The 15,132-nt window shown below is 34.8% G+C and overlaps 1 protein-coding gene across 32 annotated transcripts in view; it reads left to right on the forward strand.

The window, feature by feature from the left end:
• COX7B2 (cytochrome c oxidase subunit 7B2) overlaps positions 1 to 15,132 on the forward strand; it is a 130,537-nt gene that overhangs the window by 78,364 nt on the left and 37,041 nt on the right. For 4 of the 32 annotated variants that reach the window (XM_078367263.1, XM_078367267.1, XM_078367268.1 and 1 more), the window contains 2 exons: positions 10,713 to 10,852; positions 12,533 to 12,636. The exons of 24 other annotated variants lie outside the window; for them this stretch is intronic. The gene's annotated coding sequence lies outside the window, so the exon portion shown is untranslated. 4 more of the 32 variants (XM_078367264.1, XM_035293770.3, XM_078367266.1 and 1 more) reach the window with 2 other exon arrangements.

Here is a 15,132-nt window from a genome sequence, read left to right on the forward strand (position 1 = left end):
TATCATAACTTACTGTCATTCATTAGTATGAGTTATATAACTCTTGCCTTACATATATGTCTTTAAAGGAAGCTTTTCTAAGGTGGCTTTCTTAAAAAATAACTATAAGCTTAGTTTATATCCTACATAAGAAAACGCTTTTTATTATAAATGTTCTCTAGTTTGCACTCAGGTTGACTATACATGTAGTAATTTTTGTGGGAAAATGAATAACACATCTAAGAGGGATACACTTAAAGAGACACATTATGGATCACTTTTTCCTGGTTTGCACAGGACTGGGGATTAATGATTCACATTGGAAAGACAAATTTGGTGTCACCTTGCAGAAAGTGACTTTTCCAGTGAATAATGAAACAAAATGGAAGTCTGTTTCTGAAATCTGAAACTGTTACAAGTTTGGTGTTCAATGACAAACCAAGATTAGGCAAGTAAGTCTCTAAAAACAGTCCCTTTAATATTTCCTTTTCTTTAGATAAATACCCAGTAATACAATTGCTGAATCATCTGGTTTTCTATTTTTAGGTTTTGAAGAACCTCCATGCTATTTTTCATAATGGTTACCAACAGTGTATATGAGTTCCCTTTTCTCCATATCCTCACCAGCATTTCTTCTTTTGTCTTTTTGATAATTGCCATTTTAATGGTGATGAGATAATATCTCATTATGGTTTTGATTTTCATTTCTCTGAGGATTAGTGATGTTGAACATTTCTTCACGTATTTCTTGGCCACTAGTATGACTCTTTTTGATAAATGTCTATTCAGAATTTTAAAATCAGATTATTAGGTTTTTTTTTTTCTGTTGCACTGTTTGAGTTTCTTTTATATCCTGGATACTAACTGCTGCTGGTGAGATGAATAGTTTTCATGTATTTTCTTCAGTCTTACAAGTTGTCTCTTTACTCTGTAGATTGTTTCTTTTCTTTTTTTTAAATTTTACTTTAAGTACTGGGATACATGTAAGAACGTATAGATTTGTTACATAGGTATACATGTGTCATGGTGGTTTGCTGTACCTATCAACTCGTCATCTAGGTTTTAAGCCCAGAATGCATTAGCTATTTGTCCTAATGTTCTCCCTCTCCTTGCCCTCCATCCCCAACAGGCCTCAGTGTGTGATGTTCCCCTCCCTGTGTCCATGTGTTTTCATTGTTCAGCTCCCACTTATGAGATTTTTTTGCTGTACAGAAACTTTTTCATTTGATATGATCTCAGTGGTCTATGTTTGCTTTCATTGTCTGTGCTTTCGATGTGTTCCCTATAAAGTCTTTATCCAGTTCAATGTTCAGAAGTGTTTTAAGGAAAAGAAATTCATATACTGAAGAGATATCTGCACTCCCATGTTTACTGTAGCACTATTTGCAATAGCCAAGATACAGAATGATTTGAATGTCCATGAACAGATGAATGGATAAAGAAAATTTGGTACATATGTACACACACAATTGAATATTATTTAAAAGGAATGAAATCTTGTCTTATGGCCTACTTTCTAGGGCCAAGCTACCACAAAGCCATTCTTCTACCCCCATCCCAGTTGCTGGTGCATTCTTCCCTCAGGGTCAAGCTGAAGTGACCTCCAAGACCTGGAGCCTTTTAACTGTGGGGACAGTTATGATCTGATGGCAGAGCTGAGGCATCAAAGGCATCAACCTATTTCCCAGGGACCTCAAGCTACTGGTATACTGGAGTAGTAACTCCCTACCCTATGCAATAGGTGAGACAGCACCCTGCACCCTGGAAATACGAGCCTCTGGCCCAGTGAAGCAGCTGTACCTCTAAGTATCATAGTTGATTCCACACCTTGAGCCCACTGATCCCGAGGCTCTACTAACCCATGTAGTTGTACTTTCTGGGGCTAAACAGACAGAGTAGAGTCTTGGCTGAACTGTGGCTATGTACCTTCCAGACCAAAAAGCCCATAGTGCCCACTTACCCAGAACTGGACCCGACTCCTACAGTCTGAGCTGCAAAGACACCCCGTCTCTTCTGAAGGGAGCATCACTATACTGCTTCCTGTCCCCTGGGGCTTAAATCAATCAGGAACTTGCATCCTTGCTGCTATACCTGGCCATGTAAAGTCTGGGATACTCCTATGTCCTACCATTTTCAGTTCCAGAGTCACCACCTCCTGGTACCTTATTTTCTGGAGCCCACGTGCCACTGTGCCCTGTTTGTGCTGGGTCCTGAATTGCAGCTATGCCCAACTCTCTGGGGCCTGAGCCTCTGTAGCACTTTTTTCCTCTTTTTTTTTTTCAAGATCCATGCTGGTGCCTCCCAGGGTTAGAACCATAGCTACATCCCAGCTCCTAGGACAAAGCTACTGAGATGTGTAGGAGTTCGGTCAGGGTGGTGGGAGAAATTTTAGAAATGCAAATCTTCTTGGAAGGCCAGAAGGTGCAATGCAGAGGAGTTTATCTAAATAGTTTATTTACTCATGTGATCCTAAGACTGATCTTTGGTTTACCATGGAGGGGGGAGGCATATGAGTGCTCTCTACTCAGGGGGTCAGCAATGTTAATTACCCTCTAATGGTGTTTACTTGAGACCTTTATTATTTAATCTGTACTTAATAAATGTGAAAGCTGCAAGCTTATCAAGGCTGCTGCTGACTCTTGCAGTGGACCCCAGGCTGGACAAAGGCAAAATATCTGTGTCAGTATATGTTTTTGATCTGTCACTCAGTCTGTGGGTCCATCCCAGCAGGATGTGCCTCAGAGAAACAGTCCTCAGCTTAGTGGGAGAATTGCATTCTCTTGTGCTTTGCAGAGTGAGCCTGTGACCTCAATTTCTGGGTTCTGTGGTACTTTGACAAAATGCTTAGCCCAAGAATCCAGTTCCACAGCTGCTCCAAGGACCTGTGTTCTATATTCCAATGCTTTTGTTGCTGCTTGATAGCCATATCACACCCAATATCAAGAAAGATCCCAGCTAAGACTCCCCACTGTGAGAAAAACAAGAATAAGAGGATCCCTAGAGTCTTTACCCTAATAACTTATGCAGCCACCATTACTGCAACAAATTCCTACAGTCTAGGCTACATAGGCACTTCTAGTCATCAAAAACATTGATCAGAATCAGAGAAGCTGAATGTAGATTACACTACTGTGTCCACATGGTGAGTTGCTTGCACCCTGTTCAATCTGTAATGCAGGCCTATCTATATGTGAAAGCCTCCCCCATGAAAGCCACTCTGTAAAGTTTAGGAGTGACTTCACTGTCTGATGCACAGACATCAATGCAGGGACACAAGAAAGATGAAAAGGAAATATGACAGCACCAAAGAAACACAATAATTCTTCAGTAATGGACCCCACAAAAATAGAAATTTACAAATTGCCTAAAAAGGAATTCAAAATCATGATCTTAAGGAAATTTAGTGAGACATAAGGTAATAGAAATAAATGATTCAATGAATTCAGGAAAACAATGATCCGAATGAGAAATTCAAATAAGAGGTATATGAAAGAACCATACTGAATTCTTGGACCTAAATACAATGAATTAAAAAAATATGGTTGAGGTTTCACAGCAGAGGAGATCAAAAAGAAAGAATTTTTGAACTGTGGTATCAGTCTTTTGACATTCTCAAAGGAAAATTAAGAGTTTAAATCCTGGCCAATGTAGTGAAACCCCATCTTTACTAAAAATACAAAAATGAGCTGGGCATGGAGCTGCGTGCCTATAGTCCCAGCTACTAGGGAGGCTGAGGCAGGAGAATCACTTGAACCCAGGTGGTGGAGGTTACAGTGAGCTGAGATCATGCCACTGCACTCCAGCCTGGCAACAGAGTGAGAATCTGTCAAAAAAAAAAAAAAAAAAAAAAACAAAGACAACTACAGGACTGATGGCACACTGTTAAGTGAATAAATATTTGTATTATTGGAGTCCCAAAAGGATAAGAGAAAGATAAAGGAGCAGAAAGCCTATGTAAACTAATTGCTGAGTATTTCCCAAGTCTGGGAAGAGATATGGACATCCAGATCCATTAAGCTCAAGGATTTCTAATATATTCAACCTGAAGAGATTCTTTCTGAGACATATTAAAACCAAACTGTTGAAAGTCAAAGTTAAAGAGATAATTTTAAAAGAAAGAAGAGAAAAATATCAAGCCACATATAAGAGAATCTCTATTGGACTATGAGCACATTTCTCAGGATGAATTTTGCAGTCTAGGAGATAATGGAATTACATTGTCAAAGTGCTGAAATGGGGTGGGGGGAACCCATCAGCCAAGAGTAGTATACCCAGCAAAGCAACGTAGTATACTTGGCACAAGCCAAGATAATTTATTACAGTTGGAGCTGCCTTACAAGAAATGCTTAAGGAAGTTCTTCAAGTAGAAACCAAAGGATGATCAGTAGTATCATGAATACATATGAAAATGTAAAACTCACTACTAGAGACAAATACATAATCAAATCCTAAGTGTTCCAATACTTTAACGGCATTGTGAAAGTCATATATATCTCTAGTATGAAGGTTAAAGTCAAAATCATCAAAAATATCTAAAGCTATAAGTGTTACAACATATATAATATAAAAAGTTGTAAATTGTGACATCAAAAATATAAATGTGATAAAAATCTCGTGTTTTTATATATATCAGGAATTGTTGGCTTAAAATAGTAGACTATAGGATGTTTTTGTCAGCCTCATGGTGACCAAAAAAACCTACAGTAGATACACTAATGATAAAGATAAAAGAAACAGAAGTTAGCATTACAGAAAATTACCAAATCATAAAGGTGAGTGACAAGAGAAATTAAGGAACAAAGAAACTACAAAAAAAGCAGAGAACAAATAGCAAAAATGGCAGTAGCAAGTCCCTATCAGTAACAACCTTGAATGTAAATTGATCAAATTCAACCACTCTGTGTAATTTCATTGGGTAATTTGACTCATTTACATTCAACACAGAGTGATTGAATGGACAAAAATCAATATCCAACCATATGCTGCCTGAAAGAGACCCATTCAAGCTTTAAGGATACACAGAGACTGAAAGTGAAGGGACAGAAGTAGATATTAAAAGCAAATTGTAATCAAAAAACCAGCAGTGGCTATACCTACCTGATAAAATAGACTTCAAGTCAAAAACTAACATATGATAAAAAAAACATTGTTACTGAATGAAATCAATCAGTTTATCAAGATGGCATAATCATTGTAAATATATATTCACACAATATTGGACTATTTCAATACATAAGCTATTAATGAACACAGAGAGGAATAGATAGCAATACAATAATAGAAGGATGCTTTGTACCCCACTTTCAACAATAGACATATTAAACAGACAGAGAGTCCAGTAGATACTGGACTTAAAAAGTACTTTTGACCAAGTGGACTTAGCAGACACATACAGAACATTCCATCTAGCAGCAACAGAAAAATACATATTTTTTTCAGAGTACATGAAACAATGTTAGGTGATAAAACATTTTTTAACAAATTTAAGAATATTTAAGTCCGATTGAGTATAATTTCTGACAACAATTGTATGAAACTAGTAATCGATAACAGGAGAAATCATGAAAATTTTATTAATTTGTGGAAATTAAATAACATGCTCCTGGACAACCAGTGGATCAGAGAAGAAATCAAAAGAAATCTTGAGACAAACACAATGGGAACATAATATACCAAAACTTATGCAATATAGCAAAAGCAGTTTTAGAGGAAAGTTTATAGAAATAAATGCCTACATTTAAAAAGAAGAAATATTCCATAAATATGGTCTAATTGTCAAGGAACTAGAAAAAGAAAAAACTAGGAAAATGAAAGAAATAATACATAGCAGAATAGAAATAAATCTAATAAGTCAGGCACAGTGGCTCACACCTGTAATCCCAGCCCTTTGTGAGGCTGAGGTGGGCAAATCATGAGGTCAAGAGGTCAAGACCATCATGGCCAACATTGTGTAACCCCATCTCTACTAAAAATATGAAAATTAGCTGGGTATGGTAGAGTGTGCCTGTAGTCCCCACTATTCAGTAGGCTGAGGCAAGAGAATGGCTTGAACCCAGGAGGTGGAGATTACAGTGAGCTGAGATCGTGTCACTGCACTCCAGCTGATGACAGAGCAAGATTTCATCAAAATAAAACACACACACACAAAAAGAAAGAAATCAAGTAAGAACAGATAAGCCATATGAAGAGAAATAAAACTAAGAGTTTTTTTCCTGAAGAAAAAAAGTTGACAAACCTCTTAGCTAGTCTCACCAAGAAAAAAAAAAAAAAACTTAAAGGAATACAACCAGAGATGAAAGAGAACTAATTATTGCAAACACTTTACAAATGAAAAGGATAAAAAAAACTATAATGAACAATTCAATGCCAAAAAAAATTGGATAATCTAGGTGCAATGAAAAAAATTCTAAAAAAATAGCTCCAACCAAGATGGAGATAGGAAGAAATAGAAAGCCCAAATAGACCAATAAGAAAGAAATTGAAAAATTAATCAAAAACTCCCAACAAAGAAAAACCTAGGACCAGATAGCTTTACAGCCAAATTCTACCAAACATTCAATGAAGAATTTATATCAATCCTTTGTAGACTCTTTTGAAACATAAAGCTAAAGGAACTACTTTTAAACATATTTCATGAGGCCAACATTACCTTAATACATAAGTCAGACAAAGACATCACAGGAAAAGAAAAACATAGGGCAATTTCTCTGATGAAAAGCATTGCAAAAATCCTTATTAAAATATTAGTAAATTAAATCCAGCAACAAGTCAAAAAGATCATGACTGAATGGGATTTATCCCTGGCATGCAAGACTGGTTGAACGTATGCAAATCAATCAATGTGATACATCACATTAACAGAATAAAAGATTAAAAACCATGTGATTATCTCAATTGATACAGAAAAAGCATTGCCTACTCCAACATCCTTTCTTGATAAAAATACTCAGCAGTTTAGGTATAGAAAGAAAGTTTTTCATCATAATTAGAGTCTTTTATTAAAAAAACACCCACAGCTAATACTATAATCAATGGGGGAAAACTGAAAGCTTTTCCATTGAGATTTGGTAAAAAGCAAGGGATGTCCACTCTCACACATCTATTCAATATAGTGCTGAAAGTACTAGCAAGAACAATCAGACAAGAAAAAAGAAAAAGAAGCAGAAGAAAAGAAAAGGCTTCTCAGTTAAAGGGAAGAAATTAAATTATTTCTATTTGCAGCTGAAATAATTCTGTATGTAAAAACTCTCCAGAATGCCAGAAAAAAACTCTTAGAACTACTAAATGAATATGGCAAAGTTGAAGGATACAATATCGAAATACAAAAATTGGCAGCATGTATATACAAAACTGATAACCCAACCTACAGACCAATGGGAAAGATTAGAGAATCACACACACACAAAAAGAACACCATCTGATCTTCAATAAAGTCTCACTCTTACTATGTTTTTAAAATTCTGAGAAGTGTCGCCTACACTGGAAATATTTGCTAAACCCAAACTTTCAGGATGCTAGTAGGATACACTTTAATTGAATCTATAAAAGTAATTCCCCAGGAGTGCACCTTTGACTAATTTACAGAAACTAATAAGGGATTTACAGAGGAAAATAAATAAATAAAATTGAAAAAATGACTGGTCTTCCTTGGCTCAGCCTAATATTTAAAACTGGAAAGACTTGGGAATTAAGTTTTGGTGGTTCATATTATGGCATTTCACTTTGTTTTTACTTGGGAGGGTTGAAATGTGTATCTCTATTGCATTTTACGTGGTTCACTCCAGTGGTCCAGGACACTGTTAATATCATGTCCACTAGAAATTCTTGGATTTCCATGGTAAACATGAGCAGTGGTAGATCAAAAAGTTATTTTTATTAAATAAAGAGTGTTATTCCTAGACTAGAGATTAAAAAAATTTTTTTTGATATTGTTTTTGTGATGGTTCTTTTTGACCAGATTTAAGGTAACAAGTTGGGGAAGCATAATATTGGTCTTCTGTGTTCTACGATTGCATAGCCTTGTTTTACTTGTTTGTTTTGAACTTTTTTATACTGAGTCTTATCTGATAAGAATTCAGGTAGACAATTAAATAGTCAAAGGAGAAGCAACTGGAGAAACACAAAATAGCCTTGCTAATCTATATACTAGCTAATCAACTCCTAATTTTGAATGTTGATTGGATTCACAGACTGTGAAATGGAGTTCTGTAAAGTTTTCGTAACTAAACCTCAACTTAATTTTGGTCTTTTGTAAAAAACTTGCCCATGTTTGTGAAGTTCAGAAACAAAATACTAAGTTTAAATACACCAGGGTTGACTCAAGTTCCAAAGCAGAAAATGGAACAAGCAGATATTTTAGGAAACAGACTGAGTCAGCATGGTTCTTAGAAATGGTTATCTGCACACCTAAATCCCTCTGCCATCCTGAGGATAAATAATTTTGTTCTATGGATCATCTCATTTGCTGACTTAGATAAATATAGATTTCTGGTTCCCATCAAAAGATAGATGAAATGTTTTCCAAGCATTTCTCTGTTGTGGTTTTTTTTCTACAGTATTTCATTAACTTTTGAAACAATTTTAGTTCACTATGAGTTTTGCTTTGATAATTATCCTCATTTTGTGACTTCTAAAAATAAGATATGTATATATACATATATAAATTGATGTCTATATGTAGAGATATACATCTGTAAATATGCCTGTGAATAAAAATATTTTATCAATCATGTTGATGCCATGGATTCTAAGCATGACCAATCGGTTCAGAGCGTGTTGCATAGGAATGCTGTTTACATTTATAACTTCTTATTTTAAATTCTTTACTCCTTACAAATAGTGATTTTACTTGAAATAGATTTTTTTAACTGAAAAATGACCCCTACCTATTAAAAAAATTATATATTTAACAACATAAGCCTTTTCAAGAATGCATCATTGTCATCAAATCTCAAATCTCCCCAGAAAAGTTTTCCTTGCATAATCTTAGTTATGTCTGATTTTTTATTGTCTATCAAAGAAATAACATTTCTTCAGTTCGGATTTTAAGGTGATATGCAATATCTAGTATTTTTTGATTCTATTTATCTTTGATTTAAATATAATAAGGCTGAATATAAATGACCAATGATCCTAGATATGGCATACGATGGAATATGGGGCTTCTTTCTTATCTCATACTTTTATTTACATGCTATTCTATGACTTTTTCCTTTACTTTTTTTCTGTGGTTTTTGCTTATGCCATTTTGTCAATCTGGAAATAAGTCTATGTACCCAGCTAAGTTTGCTGATAACCTTAGTCCCTGAAGTCCTAAACTACATGCAAGAAAGCTGTAGGGAGAAGAGTTGGTGATCAGAGGCCATACACATTAAGACTGCAAGCTATCAAAGATAAATTGAGTAAGTTAGAATACATGCTTCATATAGTGGGATGACATGGGTGGTCAGCAACTAGATAAGTAAAAGCCTCTAAAACACGTGTTGACTAAAACCTCAGGAAAGGAAAAAAGCAGAACACACAGAGTAAATAGAGCCAAGGCAAGCTGTGAATCATTACAGAATTCATCTCTAGCCTCCCTAGGCAGCTCAATAAGGTCTTACTGAGGAGCTACCTAGGTCTTTGTGTATCAAGGTTCTGCTAGACACTTAGTGTATCAAGGCTCTGCTAGCCTTTGCATCTCAAATGTTATCTCTTCAATAAAGTCTTTTTAGTATCCCCAAAGCTACAGTTAATATGTCCCTCAATACTTTATCAGTTCCCATTTTATAATTTCTTTCTAATGTTATTCAGTCAACATTGAGCACCCACAGTGTGCCAAGCATTCTGGTAGAAGTTATAAATACAGTAACAAATGAGAAAGATAAAGTATCTGTCCTTATGAAACTTACAATTATAGTTGTATGACTTTAAGTCTATCAAATGATATTTATGGAATATAATATGAATAATTGAATATGAATAATTCAATAATTGTTTAACGATAAAACTTAAAATATGACATTTAAATAATATAATATTCTTTAAATACACTCAATTAGGCTTTAAACTACCATTCCAAAAGGATGCTAGGAAATTCCTTATCAGTCATTCTTAGTCTTCCATTTCCTCCTAAGATCACACGAGGAGAATTTGCAATGCTCAGAAGATGGAAGAAAGCTACTGACTTTTCCCTCTGTCATGGTTGTTAGTATCATCTTTTCCAAGTTCACAGCATACCTTGAAATCCAGGAACTCTCTTTTATGCCACATGTAGAGTGTGGGTTCTTTGCTCAGATTCAGACTTCTTAGATGTACTATCCTCCTATCATACCCACTTAGGTCTGGCCACCTCTTTAGGGACCAACTATGGTATTGAAGAAACCTACAGGCATCTTTTTCTCCAGCCAGGCATCTCTACCTTGCTGCTTTCCTCCCTAAGATGTCTGGCATAATCTCCTCATGATTTTAGGCTTTTTATAAAAGGCAGGCTTCTTCAGGTTACTTTCACTTTCTACCAGGCTATAAACCATGAGGGGAAGAATTACAAAGCTCTATTATCTCAGTAAAATGAGAAAAGAGAAAATATATCTGAACCTCTCAAAAATGTATTTGCCAGTCTAAAATGGAAGATAGAGATTATATAAGTGACTATTATACATGAGAAAAATAATTGTAATGCACCCAGAGAATTTATTCATAAAAGTAAAATAAGTAGGTATGCCAATATTTAGCTACATTTGTGCCCATCACAGCATTACTTATTAAAGCCCAAAACAACAACAACAACAACAACAGCAACAAAACAAACCAGGAATCAACACTAGTGTTCAACAATGGAAGAGTGGTCAGATAAAGTATGTTGCATCTGTACAAGTCTGTACTACGTGGATATGTGAGTATTAACAGAATTTTGATACTAACATGAGAAAATGTTCATCATGTATTTTAGGTGCAAAAGTAAATTATAAAGAGCATGAATGGCAAGATACTTTCCAGTGTTCTACCAGTGGTTATGACTAAGTATCATGGTTGGTGGGAATTCAGGAGTTCTCAGCTTTACTCTTTTTGTTCACTTGCATATTTTCATTTTTTTTCCAAAGAATATGTATTTTCTTTTAACCATGAAAATAAAAGCAAAAAGAACTATTTTGAATTTCAAAAAAAAGAACAAATAGGATCAATCTATTGCATTTAACTGTCAGTCACTTTGAATAAACATTTTCATGCATTATTTATATTCTCACCAATTCTGAGAAATAGGCATCGAATGATTGAATTTTTTTCTGTTTATTTCCTCTTTTTTTTCCCATAAGAGAGAGTATTAGATTGGTGGATGGAGGAGCCACGTTTTCTACTAGGCAGAGTTGCTGTATGGTAACAGCAGAAGTTCCCCTTCTGCTCTATTCATGTGGTTAGGTAAAGATCTCCCACCCTGTCCACTCAGGCTTTTTTTTAATTCTTCCTCTTTCCTTAGTATCCTAACATGCTTATTTTTGCCTTTAATTTGAGAAGAATATGACAATGAAGTGAGCATAAAAAGGCTTTACATGTGGGAATGATATGAAGAAAACTGATTTTTTAAAAGATGTATGTTGAGTAGTTTCAACAAAAACCTCAAATTGCTGTATCAGATTTTGTGGAATTCTTTCGCATCATTCAACATGGATGTGAAAGAAGAGAGGTGTTTTTTTTTTTTTCTTTTAATGAAAGCAGTTTATTATTAGTTTTAAATTTTTGATAGTTGGTTCTACATCAGTGACAGTATACCTTTCCTCAGCAGGTTCTCATCTTCTCACTTAATATTCATGTGAGTGGAGTTCTACTGATTTGTCAAAATATGAGACAATAGCTGCACAAGCAATGAGACATAAAGTGCTACAGTCTGTGCCTTATCTGAGAATTTTTAATGCTCTTTAAATACATTTTAAAACTCGTTTGAATAATGAAATAAATTCTAAAACTTTGTTTGCATATTTTTATATATGTTTGCTTGTAATTTCATGCCAGATTTTGCATGTGCCTTAAACAGGTTATAATTTAATTATTTAAACACTTTTAGCTAAAAGAAATTTTGAAAAGAAAAATAATTTGTTGTGAAATGAAATATGATAACCTATCGAGATCAAGGAGCTAATATGTGATAATATTTAGTATTTTACAGATACAATACTGTAGAAGCAGCACTTCTGGATAGCATTAAATATAAAGATAAGAAATCAACATGTATTCATAAGACAAGAATTTAATCATGAGAATTACAACATGTCTTTGCAGAAGTGATCCTTCTGTGGATCTTAGGGTTGAGAATTTTACTTCAGTTGCTTATCAGTAATATAGAAATAGATCATTTACTTGATTAAAGCTTCTTTTCTAAGTCTTTTTATCTTTAATATTTAAGGCTAAATTGGATATTAAATTAGTATAAGTTATCAAATTTGTATAGTATTTTATTTCACAAAATAGTAATGTTTTTGTAATGCACAGCCTGATTTTTGTCTACCCATTATCTGGTTTTCTGACACAAATACCCTACCCTCTTCTTTTTAATTTTGACCCTGTCATATTCCATGAGGTTCTGATGGGACTGCTATTCACAAAAGTAACCGGATTATGCAGCAGAGTTGTGACATAACTGATGTCTGGCTGTGATTTGGAAGTACACATAACCTAAAACAAGTGAGTTGGTGATATGTACACAGACAATAGGAAATAGAAGATAAATTCATGATATTGTCCCAATCATGTCATCTGCAAAAGACAGGACTCCCCTTAGTAGAAGAGAAGGAAACCATAAAGAGAAGTAAAGCTGAAAAATTCAGAGTCCTGATAATATCTGATTGATGTCTGATGCAGGTACCACCCCTAACTTTCCCAGTTATGTGAGTCAGTTAATTTCTTTCTTTTCTTCTTTCTTTACTTCCTTGCTCCTTCCATCCTTGCCCTTCCCCCGCTTTGCCCTGCCCTTTTGCCCTACCCTTTTGCCTACCCTGCCATTCTCTTTTTGTTTAAGCTAGCTTGACTTTTGTTCATATGATTTGCAAACAAAATGTTATTTGGCCTCACGAAATGGGCCTAGTTTTTGTGAGGCCCATCAATTTTCCTTAAGAACATCTAGCTTGAAAGAAAGCTTTAAGTGTGAGTTTTCCTTAAGAACATCTGGCTTGAAAGAAAGCTTTAAGTAAACAGAAAAATAGGGTGATCCACTCTGTAGATGTAGTCATTCCCCTTCCATAGTAAAGCCAGGGTTTATTCACTGGGCTTACTTTCAAAATGGCAAGTATGGAAATGTATGTAATACATGTGTTCAATTATATGGATTTTTCACACACTACCAGTGACCTAAAGATCTAGCTACTACTATTGTGACTGTCTCGTTTTCTGAAATCACTGATAAGCAAAAGATCCCTGTTATGAAATGATAGTTCTAAGAGATCAGCCAGCTACCTGTTTACAGGTCAATTACACTGGCCTTTTTCCATTTTATAAAAGTGAGCAATCTGTAGTCTCTAAGGTACTTCTTTTGGATATGCTTTTGTTTTCCAGCCTGTAATGCTTCTGTCAAAGCCTTTACTCATGGGTTTACTGAATGTTCTAAATACTGTTGCAGTAGTCCACTCAAATCACTCTCATCTTCTAATTCACTTCACAGTGGGGAAAAAAACAGTGCAAGGGACTAATACTTGTTTGTTTTTCTTTTCATGTACCCCATTTTTAGTGGAGTTTCATTTAGAATATGTGGTTATCATTTAACATTATCAGGTTATCACTTAGAATGATTTTATTAGTAAATAAAGAACTAAGCCAAACATAGTATGTGTATGAAAAGATTAAAAAGAAGGTTCGAAAACCAAACCTTGAGAAAGGGAGAAACCAGGGAGGCTTTGCTTATGTCTGAGGAAGGAGTATCACATGACTCACTCTAACTAATTTTGGTTTCTGAATGTGTGTGTTCATAGGGAAACCATAACTGAAATTTACAGAGGAGAGAATCTGGTTGGCTTAGTTTGGGTCATGTGCTCACATTTGTGATCAGAATGGGAAGGGGTCTATTATCCGAATAGCAGTATATTGGTATGTTATAGTAAGCAGCCAAGGGAGAACTGTAGTAGCTACTATTTTTGCTTTGTCAGTGTGTTGCCTGTGTTCCCTCTCTCTCCCCTACTGCCCACCTTCTAATAGTAAGTCTGTTAGCTATATGTTGGTACATATGTTCAAAGCTGTTGGTGATCATATCTGCCTGCTCTTAGGGTTACTTTTCTAATGTCAAAATAACAGATATCCTATATCTGTCATATTGAAATCCATTATCTCTGCAGGTACCTCTGCAGAGATAATTATAATGAAACGTATTTTTTATATTTTTGATAAATGTTAATGGTTTCTGAAGTGCAATAAAGTAAGACATTGACTTGTCATGAAAATGGCATAGTGTTGTGAAGTAACGCAGTGTTGTAATATTTATTAATTTTATGGAGATGATGAGTATGGACCAAGGCCAAATGTTGCTAATGGTATAATGTATAAACAAAGGTTTCACAGTTGTTCAAATCAATGAAAAATCGGAGCCAAAGTTAGTCTTTACAGAGCACAGAAGTAGCCATGCTGAAGACAAGTAAAGAAGCCATAGTAATTAGTGTTGTATTTATGGTTTCAAGTAGATTTAATTATATATCCAGTCATTTTAAATCCTTAGGGAACCAAATGTCTGCCAGGCAATGATCTTGTACCAATATGATTCAATATGTATTTTTGTTAAATAATTTATTATGTTCTGAAATTTTTGGTTTTACACTCTATGTCCCCCAACCAGGTTGTGAGGCAGGAACCTTGTCACTCATTTCTATATTTGATCATCTGTCTTCTAGTTAGAGATCTGATAGCAGTCGTTTAGAGTTGAGCAAGAGCTTTAACTTTAGTCATAGCTGAGTTTGATTACTGGATCTACCATATTCTAACCCTATAACCATGGATTAGTCATTGAAGCTAATCAAGCTTATTGAATTTTTTCTTAAAAATAGTTTTTAATACACTTTATTTTTATTATATGTTTAAGTTACAACATATTTCGACATGGTTATACATAGTGAGATTATTACTATAGTCACACAAATTAACATATCAATGGTCTCACATAGTTATCTAAAATCTACCCTTAACACATTTCTACTATAC

This window comes from Callithrix jacchus, chromosome 3 (genome assembly GCF_049354715.1).
Source record: "Callithrix jacchus isolate 240 chromosome 3, calJac240_pri, whole genome shotgun sequence".
Taxonomy (NCBI): Eukaryota; Metazoa; Chordata; class Mammalia; order Primates; family Cebidae; genus Callithrix; species Callithrix jacchus.